General features: G+C 49.8%; 1 protein-coding gene across 2 annotated transcripts in view; it reads left to right on the top strand.

The window, feature by feature from the left end:
* The first annotated feature begins 2,702 nt into the window (after positions 1-2,702).
* The window catches only part of KLHL25 (kelch like family member 25), a 38,150-nt gene continuing 17,263 nt past the window's right edge, over positions 2,703-23,589 (top strand). Inside the window, exon 1 of one of the 2 annotated variants that reach the window (XM_034939363.3) lies at positions 2,703-2,908. The gene's annotated coding sequence lies outside the window, so the exon portion shown is untranslated. The remainder of the gene's footprint in view (positions 2,909-23,589) is intronic. The other variant, XR_010110072.1, reaches the window with a different exon arrangement.

Raw genomic sequence — 23,589 nt, 5'->3', positions numbered from 1 at the left:
GCAGCCATCTTGGACTATGGGGCAACCTTGCAAATGGGAACCAAGCATTACAGATGAAGGAATAAAAATACAGTAGCCCGTGTTTCTGACAACTGTGGAGTTGCCAACAAAGGATAGCTTAACTTTAGATTTATTTTGCATAAGCAAGAAACTTCTATCTTGTTTCAGTCACAGTTAATTTTGGGTTTTCTGTCATATGCAGTAAAAACTAATTCTAACGGATATGAGATTTATTCACAGTATTTCAAAACTGTGTAGACAACTTTGATGCAGCCCTAAGAGTTCTGAGATGAATTCATGGTCCCTGCCCTCCCAGAGCTCCCTGCACAGCAGGTGGACTAGCTAAGCAGGCCATTACAACACTGGCTGGTAAGGGCTGCGTTGACGGTAATGCTCCAGGGTCCGCAATAGATGGCAAGGCAAACTTCCGCTCTTCCTCTCATCTTCTTTCAAATCGTACCTAAATTCGATTAACTCCACACGTGTTCTTAGTCTGATTTTGTCCCATTGCTTACACTGTATTTGATTTTAATATATTCTAGTACCTAATTTAAGCCTTGGAGTTGAAGAGAGGAAAAATCATAATGTGGACCAGATTTTACTGGGCGGTTGGCACTTATAATTTTACAGCGAACCTGCATAAAATAATAAGCAACAGTTATAAACTTGCCAAGAATCAATTTTGCATGTGGAGCTTCATTCAACCAACAATTCTATAAACACTCTAGTGCTAGAAAATCGGCAGGATAAAACTACAAATGTGATCTCTGTCATTTCCTTAATGAAGTAATTACTTTGATGCTAATGTGTTGGAGTTGGTTCCTTCCGGTGGGTTGGTGGTCTCGCTGACTTCAGGAATGAAGCTGCGGACCTTCACGGTGAGTGTTACAGCTCTTAGAGGTGGCGTGAACCCAAAGAGTGAGCAGCAGAAAAATTTACTGTGGAGAGCGAAAGAACAAAGCCCCCACAGCGCCGAAGGGGACCCAAGTGGGTTGCTGCTCCTGGCTGGGGGGCGGCCAGCTTTTATTCTCTTATTTGTCCCGGCCCATGTGCTGCTGATTGGTCCATTTTACAGAGTGCTGATTGGTCCGTTTTACAAACCTCTAGCTAGCCACAGAGTGCTGATTGGTGCATTTCTACAGAGCACTAATTGGTACATTTTACAAACCTCTAGCTAGATACAGAGTGCTGATTGGTGCATTTTACAATCCTCTTGTAAGACAGAAAAGTTCTCCAAGTCCCCACTGGACCCAGAAAGTCCAGCTGGCTTCACCTCTCACTACCTTTTCTCTTCAGAAGTCACCTTAACAGTGCACTTGGCAAGCTTCTTACCTCTGGCCAATATTGTTCATAAATATCAGAACCCTGGTGCCTTAGATGTCTGCAGATGTGGGCCAAATGGAAGCACAAATCTGTATTGAGCACTTACTACATGCCAGGCCTATTCCATATGTTATCTTAATCTTTCCCATACCCCTGCAAGAAAGGTTTTAGAATCCTCTTCACCAGTAAGAACCAGACACCAGAGAGTCTGAGCCATCTGCTTCAGTCCTACCCAGCTCTTGAGGGGCAGGGCGGGGCTTCAAACCCAGAACATCAAACTGTTTCCCAAAAATGCCTTCCCTGGTGGTATCTTCTCATCATCTCCCAGTCTTTTAACCCTGGCATATCTGTCCTGTCTAAGCAGCTTTCTACCCAGGGGCTCTATTTCCCAGGTTCCACTAGTCACAATCCTATCCCCTCTCCCAAATCTTTGTACACTTTCTTAGACGTTCCTTGCACCTCCCACCTCCACCTCCGTCAGGGTGACCTCTGCTTCCTGGGAATTTCCCCGCCCCAGGCTTGGCTCTTTCGTTCTTATCACTTTCTATGCTTTACCTTTTGTATCCTTAAGCAACCTACTTGAATTATCGATTTTCATTGGGAGGGAGAAAAGAGAGGACATTCATTGCGCACTCATTTGTCTGGGAATTTGTCTCCTTTAATCCCCCAAATAATCCGATGAGGAATTTTTATCTGCCGCTTTACGGATGAGATTGGACACACACAGCAAGCTGAAGTAGTAGTCAGGAGGGAAAAGGACGAAGAATCACAAACCGTTCTCCCCCTCCAAGATGAGTGCATGGTGTGGGCGTCCAGGAAACGTTCCTGGAAGAAATTATTGGATGGCTGGATGAATGAATGAATGAACGAACATTTAAAGGCTGGCTTACGAAAGGAGTTTAGTGAGAAATGACACAGAGAGGAGAGCTGAAATACCCCCAAAAATACAGATTTCAAGTACAGGTGGGGTTTGGGGGCTGCAGAAAGTCCCAAACATTCAAACAAGCCCAGAGTGAAAGAAAGGGTTTCATTTAACACTCGGGCAACTACTAGTGTGGCTCTGAAGAGTCTAAAGAGATCTACAACACTTGTGACCCGAACACAAAAGAGGCATATGCAATCTACAGTGCTCCCTCCGGAAAGCTCTAGAACACCGTCGCGTTTTGTTCCCAAACTTGGGCCGCGGGGGTGGGCAGGCGCCTGTCTCTTTAAGAATCTGGTCGAAGTCCTTTTCCTCGCCCCGCCCCGCCCCCGGTCCCCCCCTCCCCACCCCCGGCCCCCCACCCCCCGGTGCCGGCGCGGCCTGGGGCCCACCCCCTTCTTCTCTGAGGCTGCACTGAAGGGTTCGGCTGCCCATCCGTCACAGAGGCGATGCCTCTGATTGGCTGCTGCTCTTCAGGCCGGGAGGCGGGGCGGGAAGGCCGGAGAAACTAGTTTGTTGGCGGCGCCTAGGCTGTATCGCAGCGGGAGCGTTTTTGCCTGTGGAGAGCCGGCCGACGGGAGCCGCGGCGGAGCCTGTTGAGCTCGCGCGGGCGGCCGGGAGTGGTCTCTGAGGCGGCGGCGGCGGCGGGGATCGTCTCCGGCAGTGAGTATCCAGGCCGGGCGGGGACGCCGTGCTCTGGCCGCAGCACCCGCGCCCCCGCTCCCTGCGCTGGGGACCCACTACCCCGGGCCGGGCCGGGACCAAGCGCTCGGAGCCCCCGCGGGACTACGTGTCCCGGGAGGGGGCCGCGCGGCTGGGGCCGGGGCCCTGGGACAATGGTGGGGAGCGGCGACCGGCCGGCACCCGGCGGCTCCGCGAGGGAATTCGCCGAGAGCTCTGCGCGAGGGAATGAATTGTTTGGCAAATGGATGTTGCGCGCGGGAGCCGCTACTCTTTCCCCAGGGAGTGGTTGATTCATTGAGTCCGCAGACTCTTTTTTAAAAAAATTACTATTGATCCTGGAAAGAGAGACTGCTTGTCTTTGAGGACGCGAGCGGCGATGCCCCGCGCCTTGAACGCCCAGGCCGGATGGCTGCCTGCCTGGCGCAGAGCGAGGGCCCGGGGTTCACAAGGGGAGGGTTTGCGCGGGCCTGGCCGCGGAGCCCCGAGCCGTTCACGTTCCGCCTGCCAGGGTCCCTCGTTTCGGTTTGCAGAACTGTCCAGCGGCAGAGAAAGGTCGCACTCAAAGGCACACCCACCTGTCCACCTGGGTGGCGGCCAGACTGGCAGGTCCAGAGCAAGCCCTCTAGCCTGACTCTAATTACCACACTTGCCCTGGCTCCGAGACACACCGCGCGATGTTACGCCCCCACTCCCCCTGTCTCTTTCGTAGTTGCTTTAGAAGCTTTTCTCTTGGGGGATTGTGCCCGGGAGATACCAGATACTTTTTTTGTGTTGCTGCTCTAAGCCCCCAAAGTGCATTCCCATTGTCTTTGAACAAAGAAACATCTCTCTAGAGGCCTGACCCAACGAACTGTGGGTGAGGGGGCGGACCCAGGCCCCTGCAGATTTAATCTGGACGCTCTTGGGTCCTGCTGGATCCCGGTGGCTTTGACCTTGGGGAAGGCGGGCTGGACTTTGACTCTCCTCGGTAGTCAGGGCAGAGAATGCCAGGTGTCTGGACCATTTGGTTCCACTCTATCGGCCCAATAGAGAGAGGAAGGGAAGGAAGTTAGCAGTAGCACCAGGAGAGGAGGCAGGATCCCACGGTCTGTATCCTGGACCAGATTCCAGTGACCGTTATGGGGCCAAGCCCTCTGGGACCCTGGGTCCCAGTCTCCCCATTCATAGGAGGAACTGATGCTCAGTGTGCTGATCTGAGCTGTGAGGATTCCTGGCATGTTGGTGAAGGCTTGCGTGGGGGTCTGGGGAAGAGTAGGACACAAAGTCTACCCCACCTCAGGGTCCATTTGGTGTCCCAAGACCGGAGGCCCTTGGGTCCACAAGCTGTGCCTGTGAAGGTTGACGTAGTCAGTCTTTTTCCGGCCTGGCAGCTATTTCAGTTTTGAGTCATTTGTCAGGCAGTGACTCCAGGGTGGTTGATAAAAGGGAGGTAGAAATGGAAGACACCTTCATCCTGGGGTCTTGGGCTGCAGTTGGATTTATGTATGTGGTGCGGAGAGAAGAGCTATAGGCAAATTGTATGCTCCACATCGGAAGCAGGTTCTGCAGCCCGATGTCCCTTAATAGCGTTTTAAATCTGCGGGCACCGCGTGTGGGCAGAAGAGAGCAGGAAGAAAAGAGAACAATTACCCAGTGAAAGCAAGCTTGGTTCGTCCCGTCTATCACTTGGGCGGGGGCGGGGGGAAGGGTAGAATGAGTGAGAGTGTTATTTAGTGGGTGGTTTGTGACTGATTGATTGATTGATTCATTGTTTGAACAGACTTGATTGGGCACCTGCTGTGTGCCAGGCCCTGAGTTAGGTGCTGGAGACTCTTCCTTTAGTGAGCACCTAGATGAGGGAGTGCTGGCACATGGATTAGGGGCCCTGACACATCGTAGTGATAGAGGCAGCAAGAGGAGAGAAGGAGACACAGGTGGGCAAGGCTTCCTGGGGAGAGGATGCCTTGACTAAGATGAGAAAGGCATGTCATAGCCCAGATTCGAGGTGTGGGGCAGCCACCTTTGTCCTGTCGCTCACCCACACTTCTCCCAGAGGCCCAATTCATTGCCAGCCTCAAGATAGGCACAGGTTGAGGCCATGGAGAATGCAAGTGGGAGGTGGTAGAAGGTTTGCTCTCGTCCGTAGTGTCTGGCCGCACAGTCAGCAGTCCAGCGCATTTGTAGGAAGCTGGATGGCTTCTGGATGCAGCCTCTCTTCTCTGGGGGTCCTGGGAGAACCTACCCCCTGGTCCCAAAGACCAGCCCATTGTCTGAGCCCCTAGTCCCTCTGTACCAGCAGGCAGTGTAGGCATAGCCTGGCCAGTGTGGGCAGAGCTGGCACAAGAAAACAGAGTGGCCAGACACAAATGAATTGGTTGATTGAGATGCTGGTTTTCATCTAATGTGGTAAATTTCATAATTTAATTGCCTCAGCCAGCCAAGGCTGTTGAAGCATTTTCCTCACCAGGAAACACTTAGTTGGAACAAGCTGGGGGTAGAGGAGGGAGGTGCAGGGGAGGAGGGAGGAGGGAGAACTTAAGCATCCACAGCTTTCAGTCACAGCATCCCAACAGGACTTATCAATCAGCAGCTATCCCCAGCTGATGGAAGTCAGCCCAGCCCCTACAGTAGGTTTCAACCCCTTTCCTTGACCACCTCATTGCCATACCAACCTAAAGCTGTCAAAAGCTGACACCTGTCATCTTCAAGGCATAATCATCCCATACTGCCTCCAGGTCCTTCTGGGGCTGTTAGAAACTGGGGAAGGGGTGCTGTGGGATTAGGTGGGGAAGTGAAGGGGTTTGGGGATAGGAAGGGCTCCCTGTTAAGTCCTTTTAACCCAGGAGCAGTGGAAAGAGCATGGGCTTTGGCCCCAGACTGGGGTTCAAATGCTGTGGGTCTGTGATCAAGTTCCTTAACCTCATTGAGCTTTGTTAGCTTTTTTCAGGGGTATGGTGAAGGTTAACCACCATACTATGCAGAATCCCCTAGAATGGGGTCTGGCACCAAGTGGGTGTCAGTCATGCCGGGCTCCCCTTTCCCTTTTTTGTTTTTGTTCCCTGGGTGCAGAATTGAGGTTGGGTGCTTGTTGCTCTGCAGCTGACTTGCAGCCCTCCCCTGAGTCCCCAGTCACCTCACCCCCGCCCCCTACCTCTCTTGCCACTCTTTCTTACTGCTAAACCTTTCCTCCTTTCCTTCCAAGCCCTGTCCCAGCACCCTGTTGGATGATAAACGATAGATGTGTGTGGCTTATTGACCTTTTTTTCTTTTGAGAAGGAGTCTCGCTCTGTCGCCCAGGCTGGAGTGCAATGGCGCCATCTTGGCTCACTGCAACTTCTGCCTCCTGGATTCAAGCGATTCTCCCGCCTCAGCCTCCTGAGTAGCTGGGATTACAGGCACACACCACCATGCCTGGCTAATTTTTGTATTTTTGTAGAGACGGGGGTTTCTCCATGTTGTCCAGGCTGGTCTTGAACTCCTGATCTCAGGTGATCCACCCGCCTCAGCCTCCTAAAGTGCTGGGATTACAGGCATGAGCCACTGTGCCCGGCATTTTTTTTTTTTTTTTTTTTTTTGAGACTGAGTCTTACTTTGTAGCCCAGGCTGGAGTGCAGTGGTGTGATCTCAGCTCACTGCAATCTCCACCTCTCAAGTCAACCAGTTCTCTGCCTCAGCTTCCCCAGTAGCTGGGATTACAGGCACCCGCCACCATGCTCGGCTTTTTGTATTTTTAGTAGAGACAGGGTTTCACCATGTTGGCCAGGCTGGTCTTGAACTCCTGACCTCGTGATCCACCTGCCTCGGCCTCCCAAAGTGCTGGGATTACAGGTGTGAGCCACCGCACCTGGCCTTTTTTTTTTTTTAAATGGCAGCTCTGTGGTCTCAGAAATCAATTTCATTGAGAAATTGCACCATATTTTCTGCAAATACATAAAAATCTTCCTGGTCATACTTTTCTCCCACAGTGGTCTCCTGTTCCCTGAGTTGGGTACAGAGTCTGTATGAGGCTCACCTGGGCCACTTCTTGTTTCAACGTGACCCAGGCCCGAGGCCAACTCCGTCTCTTCGCCATCCCATAGCTAGAGCCCTCAGACCTGGAACCTGTTGGCAGACAGAGCACTTGAGCCAGAGTAGGGGAGTCGTGCTTGGCCCCAGCTTGCCTGTGTGACTACATGCAGCTTCCCTTGCCCCTGTGAGCCTCAATTTGCTCTCCTGTATAATACTTCTATTAAATGTTTTGCTATAAAATTTCAAAAGTTCTTGCAAGCTCTGGTGTTCAGCAGTTTTATAAGGCTCGAGTTACTTGCTTAGCCTTTCTGGTCAGGAAGAGCTTGAACAGCCAGTAGAGTACAGAGGGGCCAATTTAGAAGTCAGGAATGGACCGGGCGCGGTGGCTCACCCCTGTAATCCCAGTGCTTTGGGAGGCCGAGGCGGGCGGATCACCTGAGGTCGGGAGTTTGAGACCAGCCTGGCCAACATGGAGAAACCGCTTGTCTACTAAAAATACGAAATTAGCTGGGTGTGGTGGCTCATGCCTGTAATCCCAGCTACTTGGGAGGCTGAGGCAGGAGAATCACTTGAACTGGGAGGCGGAGGTTGCAGCGAGCCGAGATTGCACCATTGCACTCCAGCCTGGGTGACAAGAGCGAAACTCCGTCTCAACAACAACAAAAAAAGAAGTCAGGAATGGGGTTCTAGTTCCAGCTCTGCCTTGGATGTGTGCTGTGGGAATTGGGCAAGTTACTTTCTCTGGGATCTAGTTTTTTCACCTGTAGAGTGAGAGGGGTGACGTAGGCAAGCTCCTAGTTTCCTGAAGACTCGATTCAGATTTTCCCAGTAACTCCAAAGGGACGGGGCTGTTCTCCTTGAGCATCTGGCAGTTCTCTGTCCCTGCCCACTGCCTCAGAGTTTGAGGCCTCCTGCGAAGGGGCTGGTGGAGACAGAAGACTGCATCAGGGGAGCACCAGGCTGGGCTTAGGGGAGCAGGCGTGGGCTCAAGGGAAGGTGGTGTGTGGGTTACTCATTTCTCAGGGCCATCGCTCTGACTGGTCGTGGGCAGGGAGCTGGGCAGCAGTTCGTGGGAGCACCAGGATGACCCCCTCTGGAATGACTAGGGTGAGACTTCCCTGGTGGGATGTCCCTTGGGCACAGAGCCAGGGCCACCTCCCAGCAGAGAGTTGGACAACGAGCTTTGAGGAGCAAGGGAGATCTTCAGCAGATTAGCTGGACATGGTGGCAGGCGCCTATAATTCCAGCTACTTGGGAGGCTGAGACAGGAGAATCGCTTGAACCCCGGAGGCAGAAGTTGCAGTAAGCCGAGATCGCGCCATGGCACTGCAGCCTGGGCAACAGAGTAAAATTCTGTCAAAAAAAAAAAAGGGATCTCAAGGGAGCCCAGCGGGGCAGGAGGAGGCGACTGAGCACCAGCCTGCAAGACCAGTTGGATGGCTCCTCCCACGGGGAAGCAGGGCTGAGCAGGCCATGGGAGCGCTGTGCCTGCTGCCACCAGCTCAAGGGCCACATTCACCTTAGGTGTCACTCCCCACCCACCTCTGCCAGGAGGAGCCTTCCACCATCAGCCGAGTGGTGAGGAGTAGGATGCAGGGAAAGGATGGAGACAAAAAAGCCTTGCTTACATTTTTTGCCTGTTCCCATTGGGCCCCCAAGGAGAGGCTGACCACAGATCCATCTAGGCTGAGCAGAATTAATTTCCTAATTAAGATAAGGAGAAGCTGTGCTCATTCAAACTCCAGGACAAGCTGCCAGCCAGGTTTGCTGTTGGCCAGGCCAATTTGTCTGAGAGGAGTGAGGGCCAAGAGATGGAGGAGCTCTTTTTCTAGAAAACCATGGCGATTCCATCCATTGTCCGGAGTTCATGGTCTGCACCCTAGCTGGGCTTGTGAGACCTTGGCAGCAAGTCCCTTAACCTGTGAACGCTTTTGTTGTTCACAGGCTTGGAAATCTGAGGGAGAAAGGTACCCAGCTCTGTTCATGCAACAAACATTTATTTAGTTTTCTGAATGGCTCGCCGTGGACTAGAAGCTGAGGAAAGAAAGTCAGGTTCAAAGAGCTCCTGCTTGGGAGCTCAGCGTCTGATGTGGAAGGCAGACAGGCGGGTATGGCACAGCGCTAGGGTCTCAATAGTGGGCATGTTGAGAATCTGCCTCAGTTTCCTCATTGATGAGGTGAGGAAGTGGACTGTTGGTTTTCTCATTTCAAATGTGTCCAGGGAATTTTTTTCCCCCATCTGTTCTCTGCCAGGCTCTGGGATTCAGTGGAGAACAAGGCAAGGTCCTCCCCGACCCTCTCCTGATCCCACATTCAGCTGAGGGAGGCAGACAACAGACTCACAAAAATATGCAGCTGCAGAGGAAGTGGACAGGGAGGTGTGGGAAGATGGTCAAGTGAGGATGCCCTCCGAAGAGGGGTCAAGGAAGGCCTCTCTGGGGTGGTGACATTTGAGCCAGCCGTGGGAGGATCAGAGAAAGGCCTGCCAGGTGGGTAGCACAGCTCGTGCAAAGGCTGGGCCTGCGTGGGCTGCGGACGGAGACATCATGAGGCACAGAGAGGTGCCAGACCCTGACATTCTGCAGTCTTCTGGTGCAGGGAGAGACTGAGGATAACATTGTTCTCTTTCATTTTATTGTTTTTCTCTGATTTAAATAATATATCACTGGATTTCCTTTTTTTTTTTTTTTTTTTTTTGAGATCTAGTTTCCCTCTCATTGCCCAGGCCGCAGTGCGGTGGCGCAATCTCAGCTCACCTCCGCTTCCCGGGTTCAAGCAATTCTCCTGCCTCAGCCTCCCAAGTAGCTGGGATTACAGGCGCAAGCCACCACGCCCAGCTAGGATTTCCTTTATAAATGAAAAATATAGGAAAAGATGGAGCACAGTGTGAGGGTCCATCCCCTCCTTTGTGTCTGTCCACAGATGGGTGCATACCCTTCTAGTCCTCCGTTGTATGTGCATATTTTGCGTTTACATAATTTGAATCATACTCAATACTCTACAACTTATACCACTTAGTGTGTGGTGGAGCTCTTTTTCACAGCGTCGTCATATTCCACACTGCAGCCAAACCATCATTTCCTCTCATTGTGTCCTAAGGAGAGACTTTAGGTAATGCCTCATTTTCCCTGTATGATCAATGAAATCTTGTGTGTCCTTCATCATGCATCTTTCTGAGCAAGTGTGATTATTTTAAATTTTCATTGTCAAAGCCAAATGCCCTTTGCAAAGATTTACCCAGTTTACTCTTTCACTAATAATAGTGCCTGAGTGCCCATTTCTCTACAGACTCACCAAATTTTTTTTTGAGACTGAGTTTCGCTCTTGTCACCCAGGCTGGAGTGCAATGGCATGATCTCAGGTTACAGCAACCTCTGCCTCCCAGGTTCAAGCGATTCTCCTGCCTCAGCCTCCCAAGTAGCTGGGATTACAGGCAAGCGCCACCACGCCCAGCTAATTTTGTATTTTTAGTAGAGACTGGGTTTCTCCATGTTGGCCAGGCTGGTCTCAAACTCCTGACCTCAGGTGATCCACCTGCCTCGGCCTCCCAAAGTTCTGGGATTACAGGCATCAGCCACTGCGCCCAGCCCCCAAATTTTTGATGTTATCCACATTTTTAGTTTTAGCTAATGTGATGGGGTGGGGGGGGGGTGGGTGGAATCTCATTGTTCCATTAAAAAAATGTTTATTCAGGCTTTGTCCTTTGATTCTAGTCCACTTTTGTCTTTCCAGAAGATCAAAGTTTATTGAGTGCTGGTTCTGCCTCTTATTGGTCTCCTGACCTCAGCTGGGTACTCATCTGTGAAATGAAGCCCTTTAATCCCTGCCCGCCCCTGCCCCCCACTAGGCTGCTGTATATTTTGCATGGGAAAACATTCCTGAAAGTTCATTTTATGTTGAAAAGCTCTGCAAACATGAAGAGGCATGGTTTTTACTAGCGAAACGGAAATATCTGGAACATTTGAGTGAATTCAGGTGTTTCTAAACAGCCAGCATATCCAGGGGAGGAGCTGGGGTGACTTTGCCCTTGTGCAGTGGAGCTGGCCTTAGGTGGGAGGTGTCTGCCTATTGTCCCAGAGATGCACGGGGCCTTACCTGGCTGAGAGCCATCTGGCTGGGCTTGAGAGCTCTTCTCAGAGGGCTGGCTTAGTCAGTGATCTGTCACCTGTCTGCAGGAATAAAGAAATGAGCCAGGAGGACAGAGAGAGTTCCGTAGCTGGTCCAGAGAAAGGCCCAGAAAGGGGCAGTGGCCACCACAGACTAAACCCTGTTTACTTGCCTGTGTGGTCCCAGGAGGCATCGGGCCCCATGATAGAGGAGCCAGGGAACTGCTGACCATGGCCTGGGCCCCAGAGGAATTCATTACTGCTGGGTACCTGGGGACGTTTTGGCCAGGCTCTCCCCACCCTTCAGGAAGCAACATCCAGGTTTGGCCATGACTCCCCTGCTGCCCTGGAGATGACTCAGAACCAAGCTCCAGAGGAGGCTCCTGTGATCCCAGCCAGCCTGACCTACTTGGAACAATCTCAGGGATAGATGTAGGTAGGGGGAAGGGAGAGGGTAACCAAGGGGACAGTGGGACCCTCAAAGGGCTTTGGTAGGGAGGGCTTCTGCCTTTATACCTCTGCAGCTAGTGAGCAGGAGAAGGGAAAGGGGAGGGGCCTCGCTGAAAGCAGTTTTTGCGTTTATTAGACACCTCCTGATTCTGAGAGTTGGGTGTTTCATTAAGAGAGTAAGGGAAGCATCTCACTCTAGAGCTGGTTTTGCATGGGTCCTCCTGGGGCGGGGGGGTGGGTCGGCTGCCTTTGCTGGGCTCCTGTCCCACTGCCATTGTGAGCGCAGCTTGAAGGCATTTCGCTGAGTTGGAGTGAGGTCGAATCACCAGGTTTCTTTTCAGGCATCAACTGGTATATCTGTGTTGCAGGAAGTTGCAGTTGCTATTTTTACCACTCCAACCAGGACTTTTTACTGGGAGGTACAATTACAAGCAAAATGCCAGGGTTTGGCTGGTTAGCTAAGCCCTGGGAGGCTGCTGCGGGCTGAGGCAGGGGCCACTGCACATGGTCCTTTGCTGTGTTGTACAAAGCAAGACACGTTTGCATGTGGACACACACCTACCCTGGTTGCTGGGTGGCTTTGTCTGAACCACTTCCTGTGCCTGGAGTTTCCTCTAGGAGGGAAAAAAAAAAAAAGGACTTTGCTGGGTTTTGCTCAGATAATTGTACCTGGCTGCCAGGGCAGCTCCAAAGCTGTAAGCAATGTAGTTCTGACTGCCCAGAAGGTTGAAACTTTGTTAAATGAAATTGAGAACCTGCTCTATACTACCCACTCTGCTAAGGACCAGGATATAGAAATACATCAGTTGGCTGGGCGTGGTGGCTCATGCCTGTAATCCCAGCACTTTGGGAGGCTGAGGCAGGCAGATCACGAGGTCAGGAGATCGAGACCATCCTGGCTAACATTGTGAAACCTCGTCTCTACTAAAAATACAAAACATTAGCCGGACGTCGTGGTGGGCGCCTGTAGTCCCAGCTACTCGGGAGGCTGAGGCAGGAGAATGGTGTGAACCTGGGAGGCGGAGCTGGCAGTGAGCCGAGATCACACCACTGCACTCCAACCTGGGTGACAGAGAGAGACACTGTCTCAGAAAAAAAAAAAAGAAATACATCAGTCTCTGCTCTCTAGCATCACATGTCCAGGAATTGAAAATGCAGAAAGCGTGAGTTGTCTTCTGCTCCTTTTGGATGATTACCTGGTGTGTTTTTAATGTCTGTACATTATGACTAGAGGCCAGGTGGGGCTTATATTGGTTTCTGTTACAGCATAACACATCATCACAAGCTTAGTGGCTTAATCAGTTCCTATTGATTAATGCACAGTTCTGTAGGCTGGAAGTCTGGGCTGGCCTGACTGGGTTCTCTATTTAGGGTCTCACAAGTCCAAAATCAAGGTGCAGCTGTACTGGGCTCTTGAGGCTCTGGTGAAGAATCTGCTTCCAGGCTCAGGTTTTTGGCAGAATCGAGTTCCTTATGGTCGTAGGACTGAGGTCAGTCCCCATTTCCTTGCTGGCTGCAGCCGGGTTCTAGTCTCAATGCCCTCCATCTTCAAACCTGCAGTGATGTGTCAGATCCTTTCTTGCTTTGAATCTCTGACTCTTTTACTTTTGGGACCAGCTGGAGAAAACTCTGCTTTTTATTTTTTTATTTTTTTATTTTTTTTGAGATGGAGTTTCGCTGTTGTTGCCTGGGCTGAGTGCAGTAGCGCAACGTCAGCTCACTGCAACCTCTGCCTCCCAGGTTCAAGCAATTCTTCTGCCTCAGCCTCCTGAGTAGCTGGGATTACAGGTGTGTGCCACCAAGCCTGGCTAATTTTTTATATTTTTAGTAGATACCGGGGTTTCATCATGTTGGCCAGGCTGGTCTCGAACTCCTGACCTCTGGTGATCTGCCTGCCTTGGCCTCCCAAAGTGCAGGGATTACAGGCATGAGCCACCGTGCCCAGCCAACCCTGCTTTTAAGGGGCTTATTGACTAGATCAGGCTCACCCGGATAATCTCCCTTCTTTAAGGTCAACCAATTGATCAGTAACACCATTAATTACCTATGTGGCACACATTAATTAGATTTGAAAATCTCTGTCATGATCACAGGAGTCAGGTCGACATCCATGGACCTGCATCAATAACAATATGATTAATAACAGCAGCTGTCATGAATCAAGCAAAATTTGTGTCCCACCATGCTACACTCTTTATGTGTATTCTCTCTTAATTCTGAGGATGGTACCTCAAGGTCGGGACAGTTATTGTCACCCCTGTTTTTCAGATGAGAAAACTGAGTCTCAGAGAATTTCAGTATCTTGGACCAGTTTTACAGGTAGCAATGGCAGTGCTGGGATTTGAAACCAGGGACTCTTAGCATCTAACCTTCCTGGTAGGCTGCCCAAGGTCGGTATCTGCAATTCGCTTTGTATGATTTATGGAACACCATCCAGAAAAGAGTTAAGGTTTGCTCTTTCCCATCTAGCATTTAAAATTCTTTTTTTTTTTTTTTTTTTTATTGAGGTGGAGTCTTGCTCTGTCACCCAGGCTGGAGTGCAGTGGTGCGATCTCAGCTCACTGCAAGCTGCACCTCCTGGGTTCAAGCGATAGTCCTGTCTCAGCCTCCTGAGTAGCTGGGATTACAGATGCCTGCCACCAAGCCTGTCTAATTTTTCTATTTTTAGTAGAGAGGGGGTTTTGCCATGTTGACCAGGCTAGTCTTGAATTCCTGACTTCAGGTGATCCGCCCACCTCAGCCTCCCAAAGTGCTGTGATTATAGGCATGAACCATCACTCCTGGCCTAAGATGTTTAAATATGGCTGGGCACAGTGGCTCATGCCTGTAATCCCAGCACTTTGGGAGGCCAAGGCAGGTGGATCACCTGAGGTCAGGAGTTCGAGACCAGCCTGGCCAACATGGCAAAACCTCATCTCTACCAAAAAAAAAAAAAATACAAAAATTAGCCGGCCGTGGTAATCCCAGCTACTTGGGAGGCTGAAGCAGGAGAATAGCTTGAACCCAGGAGCTGGAGGATTGCAGTGAGCCGAGGTCGCATTGCTGCACTCCAGCTTGGGCGATAGAGTGAGACTATGTCTCAAAATAAATAAATAATAAATAAAATGTTTAAATATGGTATATGTTGATTATATTGCAAATAATATGGCAGGTACCAGGCAGGCACCAGGGAACTCTCAGGTGGGTCTAACAGATCTCTGGATCATTTTGATTCTTTCTCCCGTGGGTATTGTGGCTAATCCCCATTTCATTCAGCAGTATTTATTAAGCATCTAATCGATTCTAGGTAGCAAAGATGACACAAAACACTGTCCTTGAGCTGCCAGTACAGAGAAGGGCACAATACGCAGTGACCTGAGGAGTGAACAGTGCTGTCCAGCAGTAGAAGAAAGGCTACCGTGCTGCAGCAAAGACACAGAGGGCAGAAGAACGTTCATTCTAGGAGACAAGACAAAATTATGTTATTTACTGCATGCCATACGCCCTGTGTGTCGCATGGGGCACCACATTGTAGGTGCTCAGATTTCAGTGTATTTACTGCATTCATTTTCTGAGCATGTACTGTGGACAAGGCCATCCACATACCCGACAAATGTAAAATCCAGAGTGGGGTGTAGCTATGAAAGGAGAGATTAGGGAGGTGAGGGTGTGGGGCTGAGCAGGGAGAATGAGAGGAAGGGAGGGGGAGAGCTAAAGCCTAGAGAGGGAGGAAGAGGGGCTGGGGGTGGGACAAAGCTGGAAAGGGAACCGATTGAACACAGCTTGGATGTGAAAGCCTCCTTGAAGGCTTTTGAGCAGGAGCGCTCACAATTTGGCACTGGGTTGGTAGGTGTGGGAAGAAAGGGTTCAGGGACCTGGCCATAACCTGGCCTGCAGTGGTGACGCAAGACTGGGAAGGAAAACCCCAATGCAAGGTCCCAGGAAGGATGATGCAGTGGAACTTGGTGGCTAAACCATATGCTAAAAATGTGTATATGAATGACTGGCTATTTATGGGCACCCATGTTTTTGCTATAAATAAACGTACATATGTAATTTCAAGAGACCGAGAATTATCAACTGCAAAGCCCAAGTGTAGCAGTCTCCTCACGGCCCCTGTACTTTGCTACTGGAGGGCCTGTCCTCTGCAAACCCGAGGTCTGTTTTTTTTGGAGAAGGATGAGGTGGTCCTGTGGGTGAGAGAAGGCTTTTGATAATGAAGGGAGGAGCAGGCAGGGCCAGGTCATTAGAGGGAGGCAGCCAGCAGTGGGTGAGAGGGTACTGGGTCCAGCTGCCTCCGGTGACAGCAGGCTCTAGTGCCTCTAGTGCATCACAGTACAAACGGGATGGAGACCCCCTGCATAGGCCCCCATGCTTCCTACAGAATTTTCTTTTTCTTAGTTCTTAAAAAAAACAGTGGTTAGTGTGGAAGATAAGAAAAATCTTCTGGCCAGGCGCGGTGGCTCACATCTGTAATCCCAACACTTTGGGAGGCCGAGGCAGGTGGATTACTGGAGATTAGGAGTTCAGGACCAGCCTGGCCAACATGGTGAAACCCCATCTCTACTAAAAATACAAAAAATTAGCTGGCATGGTGGCATGTACCTATAATCCCAGCTACTTGGGAGGCTGAGGCAGGAGAATTGCTTGAACCCAGGAGGTGGAGGTTGCAGTGAGCTGACATCACGCCATTGCTGCACTCCAGCCTGGGCAAAAAGAACGAAACTTTGTCTCAAAAAACAAAAAAAGAAAAATCCGCTACCGCAATGTTCTCAAAGTGTGGTCTGGGTGTCCCTGAGATTCTCTTGGTGGAGAGTCCACAAGGTCAAAACTATTTTCGTGGTAATACTAAAACATTATTTGCCTTTTTCACTCATTCTCTCCAGAGTGCATAACTCAGTGAACCGATGTTTTCCAAATGGCCGATGCTTGATGTTACAGAATCACACATGGGTAAACAATCCATTCAAAGTGCAGGACAGGCTGTCAGATGGGAATGCCACTGAGTACAAAAGTTCATTGATACGGGCTCAGATTTCACATTGCAGCTAACCTTTAAGGCACTATACTTGTCAAGTCTCAGTGTAGTATCAAAGAAGAGTATCCACAATTATCTGAAAATAAAATCTCCCTTTTCCAACTATCTGTGTAAGGTTGGATTTTCTTTATATAGTCAAAACAATGCATTTCAACAGATTGTGTGCAAGAGTGGATATGAGAATCCAGCCACTATCTTCAATTAAAAAACTGTTTTAATTGATTTTTTTGGTCAAAAAATAATTTTTAAAAATGACATGTAACAGTTGCACATATTTTGGGGACACCTGTGATATTTTCATACACAGCATACAGTGTGTAATGATCAAATCAGGTAACTGGGATACCCATCACCTGAAACATTTATCTTTTCTTGGGAAATTGATTTATGAAAAACACCTGTTACTGCTGGGCACAGTGGCTGACGCCTGTAATCCCAGCACTTTGGGAGACTGAGGCAGGCGGATCATTTGAGGTCAGGAATTTGAAACTAGCTTGGCCAACATGGTGAAACCCCATCTCTACTAAAAATACAGAAAACTTAGCTGGGTGTGGTGGCACATGCCTGTAATCCCAGCTACTTGGGAGGCTGAGGCAGGAGAATTGCTTGAACCTGGGAGATGGAGATTGCAGTGAGCTGAGATCGTGCCATTGCACTCCAGCCTGGGCAGCAGAAAAACATTTCTTATTTATGTTAACATGTGATGGATTTATTATTTTAAATTAACATAATTTTTTGCTCAGTTTTAATTTCAACTCTGGTAAATACCAATAGGCAAAACCACATAAACAGAAGCCCCTTAGGGTCCTCAGTCATTTTTCAGTTGTAAAAAGATCCTGAGACCAAACAGTTTGAGAACAGCTGTACTACCTAAAGTCCCTGAAAACCGGGAGCTAGGTGTTGGACCCTGTGCCTGGCTCTGAACATCATCTTCCCTCTTCAGTCCCTCACCAGTCCTTTGGGGTTGGTGTAATTATTTTCATGTCTGTTTCACAAGTGAGGAAACTGAGGCACTGAGAATGAATACCGGGCACAGGTCTTACAGGGCAGAGGTGGGAGTGCCAGCATGTGGGGATGTCCCAGGCAGAGAGGAAGGCAGATGTCGGGGGGCGGGACAGGGGGAGCCTGCTCTGTATGCTCTAGTCTTCCACCTAGTACGCAGTTTTCAGCCTGGCAGGGAGGTGTATCTCCGTGTGCTGTCTCCTGTCCTGAGGCCCGGGAAGACAGGCATAGGTTTGCTGTGGCAGCGGGAGGCTTGGGAAATCAAGAGTTTGTAATAGCATGCCTCTGTTCAGGCACACGCAGTGTTGGTGTGCTTCATCTTCATAAATATCCCACATTTTGCTGTTTTGGAGTGAAACAGCTTTGAATACTGGCTTCAGCCAAACTAAGGATGTGTGCGCATTGCTTATCTTCTCAGAGCCTCAGTTTGCATATCTGTACAGCCAGGACAGTGAGACCTTGTGAAGATGTGGAAAGGATTGAATGAAAGAATGTAGATAGGGCTCCTGCACAAAGGCTCACATACAGCAAGGTGCTTGAAGATACTACTACTTTCGACACAGAGTTCAGTAGGTCAAAAGGGTGTGCAGTGAAAACAGTCTCCCCTGCTCTCCTCTCCACCATAGCTAGCAGTAACCGATTTCTTACACAGCCTGCCAGAGATAGTTTGTGCACGTGCCAGTAGGCGTGTCTATATTATATATGTGTGTGTGTATGAATAGTCTGGTTTTTAACACATATCAAAGGTAACATCTGAGCCGGGCATGGTGGCTCACACCTGTAATCCCAGCACTTTGGGAGACCAAGGCGGGCAGATCACCTGAGGTTGGGAGTTCGAGACTAGCCTGACCAACATGGAGAAACTCTGTCTCTACTAAAAATACAAAATTAGCTGGGCATGGTGGCACATGCTTGTAATCCCAGCTACTTGGGAGGCTGAGGCAGGAGAATCGCTTGAACTGGGGATGCGGAGGTTGCAGTGAGCCGAGATTGCAACATTGCACTCCAGCCTGGGCAACAAGAGTGAAACTCCATCTCATTAAAAAAAAAAAAAAAAAAAAGTAACATCTGATACACATCTCTTTCATTTTAGTGCAGAAAGCCAGTCCTTTAGTTTTTGTTTTTGTTTTTAAGACGAAGTCTTGCTCTTGTCGCCCAGGCTGGAGTGCAGTGGTGCGATTTTGGCTCATCGCAACCTCCGCCTCCTGGGTTCAAGCGATTCTCCTGCCTCAGCCTCCTGAGTAGCTGGGATTACAGGTGCCCGCCACCACCATGTTGGCCAGGCTGGTCTGGAACTCCTGACCTCAGGTGATCCACCCACCTTGGCCTCCCAAAGTAGTACTAGGATTACAAGCATGAGCCACTGCGCCCGGCCCCTTTGGTTTTTTTTAGATAGCTGTGTGGAAGTCCACTCTGTGCGTGTACCCAAGTTTATCTCACCAGGCCTCTTATTCGTGAACATTGTAGTTGTTCGCAGCCCCTCCTTTTGTAACCATGCTGCGGTGTGTAACCATTTTGTAACCATGTGCAGGCATGATGGAAGGGAAATTTTTAGGAGTGGAAATGCTGGGGCAGAGGGCACATGCATTTGTCATTTTGTAAGATGTTTCCCAATTGTTGTCTGAAGAGATTGTGCCAACTATGCTCCCCCTGCTCTCATCTCTGTCAGCGGGTAAAGAAAGAGTTGTGTCTTGGGCTTTGGGAATTGAGAGGCATTCTCATTCTGATTCAGCATCAGCGTTGACAGCCTAGAGAAGAACAGAGCTTCTGGAGAACAGGGAGAAAGAAATTCACTACCAGTAAGTGGCCAGTGCTTGGCTTTTGTTCTTTTTTTGTTCTGTTCTGCATGTTTGTGTTCCTCCAAGACTGTCACTCCTGGTGGTTCATTGAAAGTGATATCTAGGCCAGAGTGCTTTTAATGGCTCCATCTGTGGGACCAGACAGGAAGAGAGACAGCCTCCCTCCAGGTCCTCAGACTGCATCTGTTTGCAAAGGGCCAGGCCAATCCTGCTATAGAGGGGGAATCCTCCTCAGGAGGCCATGTTTGCTTTGGAGGGAGCCAATCTCGCTGCCCCTCTTTGTTTCTGTCTCTGGCTTGCTCTGGGTAAGTGGAAGGAAACGAGTTACTTCACCAGATGGGTGAACCTGAGTGCTGAGTTCTTTGTCCCCTCTGTGGTGACAGCAGTGGAGTCCACTTTATTGGCATTACTCCCGTCTGGTGCAGCAGCTGGGCTTGCAGATGACTCCCAGCTCTGGGGTCCAGAGAAAGCCTGGGCAGCGCCCCCAAGCTGAGGGGGTTGGCATGTGGCAGGTAGAAGCCAGGCGGCACCTTCCATCTGCCTTGACAGTTTAGAGGGGCTGCCACCCCTCCCTGAGCTGAAAGAAGCCTCTTCATTGCAGGGTGGTTTAAGTGTGGCTTGTGGGTGGCCTACCTGGTAAATAGAACTTTTAGGACGGTATGACATAAAAACATTTTTTCTCAAAAGGATTTATCTCAAGAGAATACAGTGAACCAACAGAAGCAAAAGGCATTAGTTTTTCCTTGCATAAAAATTCAGAAAATTATGGGTGAATGGATTCGTAAACCATAGTGATGTGTTTCCACAGACATTACAATTTACAGTTGACAACCACAAAGACACTAGACTAAGGTTCCTGAGGGCTCCAGAAGGCTGGGTCCCCAGTGCCTGCACTTGGCAGGCCCTTAATCAGTCTTTGTTCAGTAGTGAGGGAAGAATAGGAAAATGGCAACTCTGTGAAAAGTTGAGGTAAAACCAGTGTAAAATAGTATTCTGTAACTGCAATAATTTAAAAGTGTTTGTTTTGGGATAAAAGCTGAAAATAATAAGCCAAAGTGAAAATAGTAGTTGTGTTTGCAGTGTTTCTCAATCTTGTTGGCACCTCCCTACCCCTAAGCCATTTTAGATGTTTTTTCCTAATTGCACCCACCCTCCTCATTGCATTTTAATACCACATGTGTATCTATGCCTTATACATACGATGAAGAAGAGTTTTTCATTCCCCAAGAACTAAGCTGTGTGTCCCCATCCACTGCCTCCTCCCTGCTCACTCTGGTCAGGCAGTGTGGTTCTAGGGCATTAGTGTCTTTTCTGTCTTGCTCCTCACTGTTAATGTCAGTAAAAGACAACACAGTGGAGCTCCTGGGTGTGGCTTTTGGCCTCTCTCACTTGGTCTGTAGAGCTCCCACTCAAAAAGACAGGACGCTGGGCAGAAAGGCAGGTGCTGCCCATCCATGGCTGCATCTATCTGCACCTGCCCCGGGCTGGATGTGTGGCCTGAACAGTTCCTCCCATGGGAGGGCTCGGCTGGCTTCTCTTCTTAGCAAGATGGCTTCTCTTTAAAAAAAAAAAAAATTGTTGGTGAGGAGCTGGCCAAATCCATACGTTGCCTTTGAGTAGCTGGGCAAGTCCTGGATAGGTCCTTTCTCTAAGGTGAACTTTCTCAATCCTGATTCCCTATCTGATCACAGAGGCTGCTCCCTACTAGGACCAGTGACCCATAGGAGAGAAGTGGGTACCATGGGGCCTGGGAGCTTAATCCTCTTCGGGATCCCTCTGTCCTGGTTGCACAGAAGCTGGTGGAGAAGGACTGCTTAAGGGATAGGCGGAGAGGACAGTGTCCTGGTGCTGGGACCTGCTGGTGGACACAGGGCTGAGGCCCCACAGACCTCTCTTCTGTCCCCTTTGGTGCTCAGCAAAGAGAGGGATGGCCTGGATTTGAACACCGCCCCTTCCCCAGTCTTGGGTCAGTGAGCTCACATAGTGTAGTTGTGGGAACAGACTCAGCAAGACAGAGCCCTGGGCTCTGCCCCCACTCCTTGCGTAGCTTTGGGCAAATTGCCTAACACCTCCCTGCCCAGTTTCCTAAGCTGTGAAATGCAGACGATGGTTATACCTACGGCTGAGTAGGGATGAGGTGAGTTAACACATGAAGTGCTGAGACGGTGCCCAGCATATGATACTAAGCAACTGTGATTAGCACTGTTGTTGCCATTATCATTAACCTGCAAGCTTCTATTTTCTTATCGGTAAATTTTTTACAGAAATAGTGTGGCATATGGCAGGATTGGACTTTCTGGCTCTCTGGTGGGTGAGTGAAGGCGTGTAACTGGATTTGGCCAGTGAGATGTGAATAGAAGTGCTGTGTGTCTTTCCAGGCCAAGCATTTAATTGTCAGTGCTATGCTTTCCAGAGCTCTCTCTCCGCCCTTTGGCATAGTGACTGGTGACATGGTGGCAGCTCTGTCATCTGGGTTCCTAGGAGTGGGATTGATGAGAACACTCATTACCGCCTGAACCATGATGCATGTATTAATAGTATGAGCAAGAAATAAAATCTTTCTCCTGTACAGCTGCTGAGATTTGGGGGTTGTTCCTTGCTGCAGCAGAACCTCATCCGTCCTGATTAAGACAGAAAGTCATAACCATGTTGAGCTTGGTTGTGAGGATTAAATTTTGTATGTAAAATGCCTAGCACAGTATCAGGTACATGATAGTCGTGCATTTGATTTGGCTCCCTTCCTGGCCAGAATCCCCTGTTGATTTTTAGCAGCACGTGTTGCTTCATCTTTCAGCAGAGTTTCACAGGCCTTGACCCCTTACCTCCTGTTCTGTGCCTTCTTTGTGAAGAAGAGCTTCACCAGACTGGGTAGGGCCCAGCGTGGTGCACCGCCCGACCCGTTACTCTGGAGTGGAGAAGGCGTCCCTCTCAACTTGTAATCACAGCTCCCACTCCCTGGTGACCAGAGGCTGCAGTCACCCTGGGACTCTGCGGTCAATCCTGGAAGTTAAAGTGGCTGCCCTTCAAGTGTGCTTAATGTTTGGGTGCGTTACGTGAAAAGGCTGGAGCATGTGGAGAAGGCACTGAAACATCGGCCGGCCCTCTGGGTCTGTCGGGACCTCCCTTCGCTTTCCAGGCTTTGGCTGCAGGCTGACGGGTAGGGCCATGTGTAGAGTAATCCTCTGATTCATTGTCCACAAGGTACACTGTGTCTGTGTCTGGGTGGGGAAGGAGACACAATTTGAGAGCATTGGTTGGTGGCACTGTTGATCTTGACCTCAGGAAAGCAGGTGAAGCCAGGTGGTCTCACTGTATGCACTGTCAGAGGCTGCGGAAGGGCTGTGGTTCTGTGCTGTTGGGTTCTTGTGCTCAGCATTGGCTGGGAGCTATTTGATGCAGGGACCTCATGGGATTGCCTGAAGGGGAAGCCCGTTTATTACCAAGCATTGTCTGAAGCAGACATTCTCAGCCCTTCCCTGATCCTTGCTCCATTCTAGAACTGCCCCATGGGCAGCCCATTCCTGTGCAGGAGGCATGGGGGCCAAAGTGAGGCAAGGAAGCTGGGGTGAGGCTGAGGGCTGGGAGGTTTAAGTACTGCCCAGCAAACTGTCCACCTGAGACCAGAAGGTGCCATTTCACAATTCTTGTGACTTCACTGCAAGTGTCAGATCTTTTATTTATTTTTTTTTAATTTTTTTTTGAGATGGAGTCTTGCTGTGTCACCCAGGCTGGAGTGCGATGGTGGCATCTCGGCTCACTGCAACCTCCGCCTCCTGAGTTCAGGCCATTCTGCTGCCTCAGCCTCCCGAGTAGCTGGGACTATAGGCACCCGCCACCACACCCAGCTAATTTTTTGTATTTTTAGTAGAGGCAGGGTTTCACTGTGTTAGCCAGGATGGTCTTGATCTCCTGACCTCATGATCCACCCACCTCAGCCTCCCAAAGTGCTGGAATTACAGGCGTGAGCCACCGTGCCCGGCCTCAGATCTTTTCACAATAAAAAGATGAAACAAAATCAAACTAAATAAATATGCACATTGAAAAATATAATTCAGGTCAGTTACAGTTTAAATAACAAGATCTATACAATATTGAATAAATACGCATAAAGGTTTTTTTTGCTATTGATTGATTGATTGAGACGGAGCCTCTCTGTCGCCCAGGCTGGAGTGCAGTGGCACGATCTTGGCTCACTGCATCCTCCACCTCCTGGGTTCAAGCAATTCTTCTGCCTCAGCCTCCCAAGTAGCTGGGACTACAGGCGCGTGCCACCATGCTCAGCTAATTTTTATACTTTTA

Source organism: Pan paniscus, chromosome 16 (genome assembly GCF_029289425.2).
Source record: "Pan paniscus chromosome 16, NHGRI_mPanPan1-v2.0_pri, whole genome shotgun sequence".
NCBI classification, from domain to species: Eukaryota; Metazoa; Chordata; class Mammalia; order Primates; family Hominidae; genus Pan; species Pan paniscus.
The sequence above is the reverse complement of the archived record's forward strand: the minus strand, read 5'-3'. Positions and strand labels throughout refer to the sequence as shown.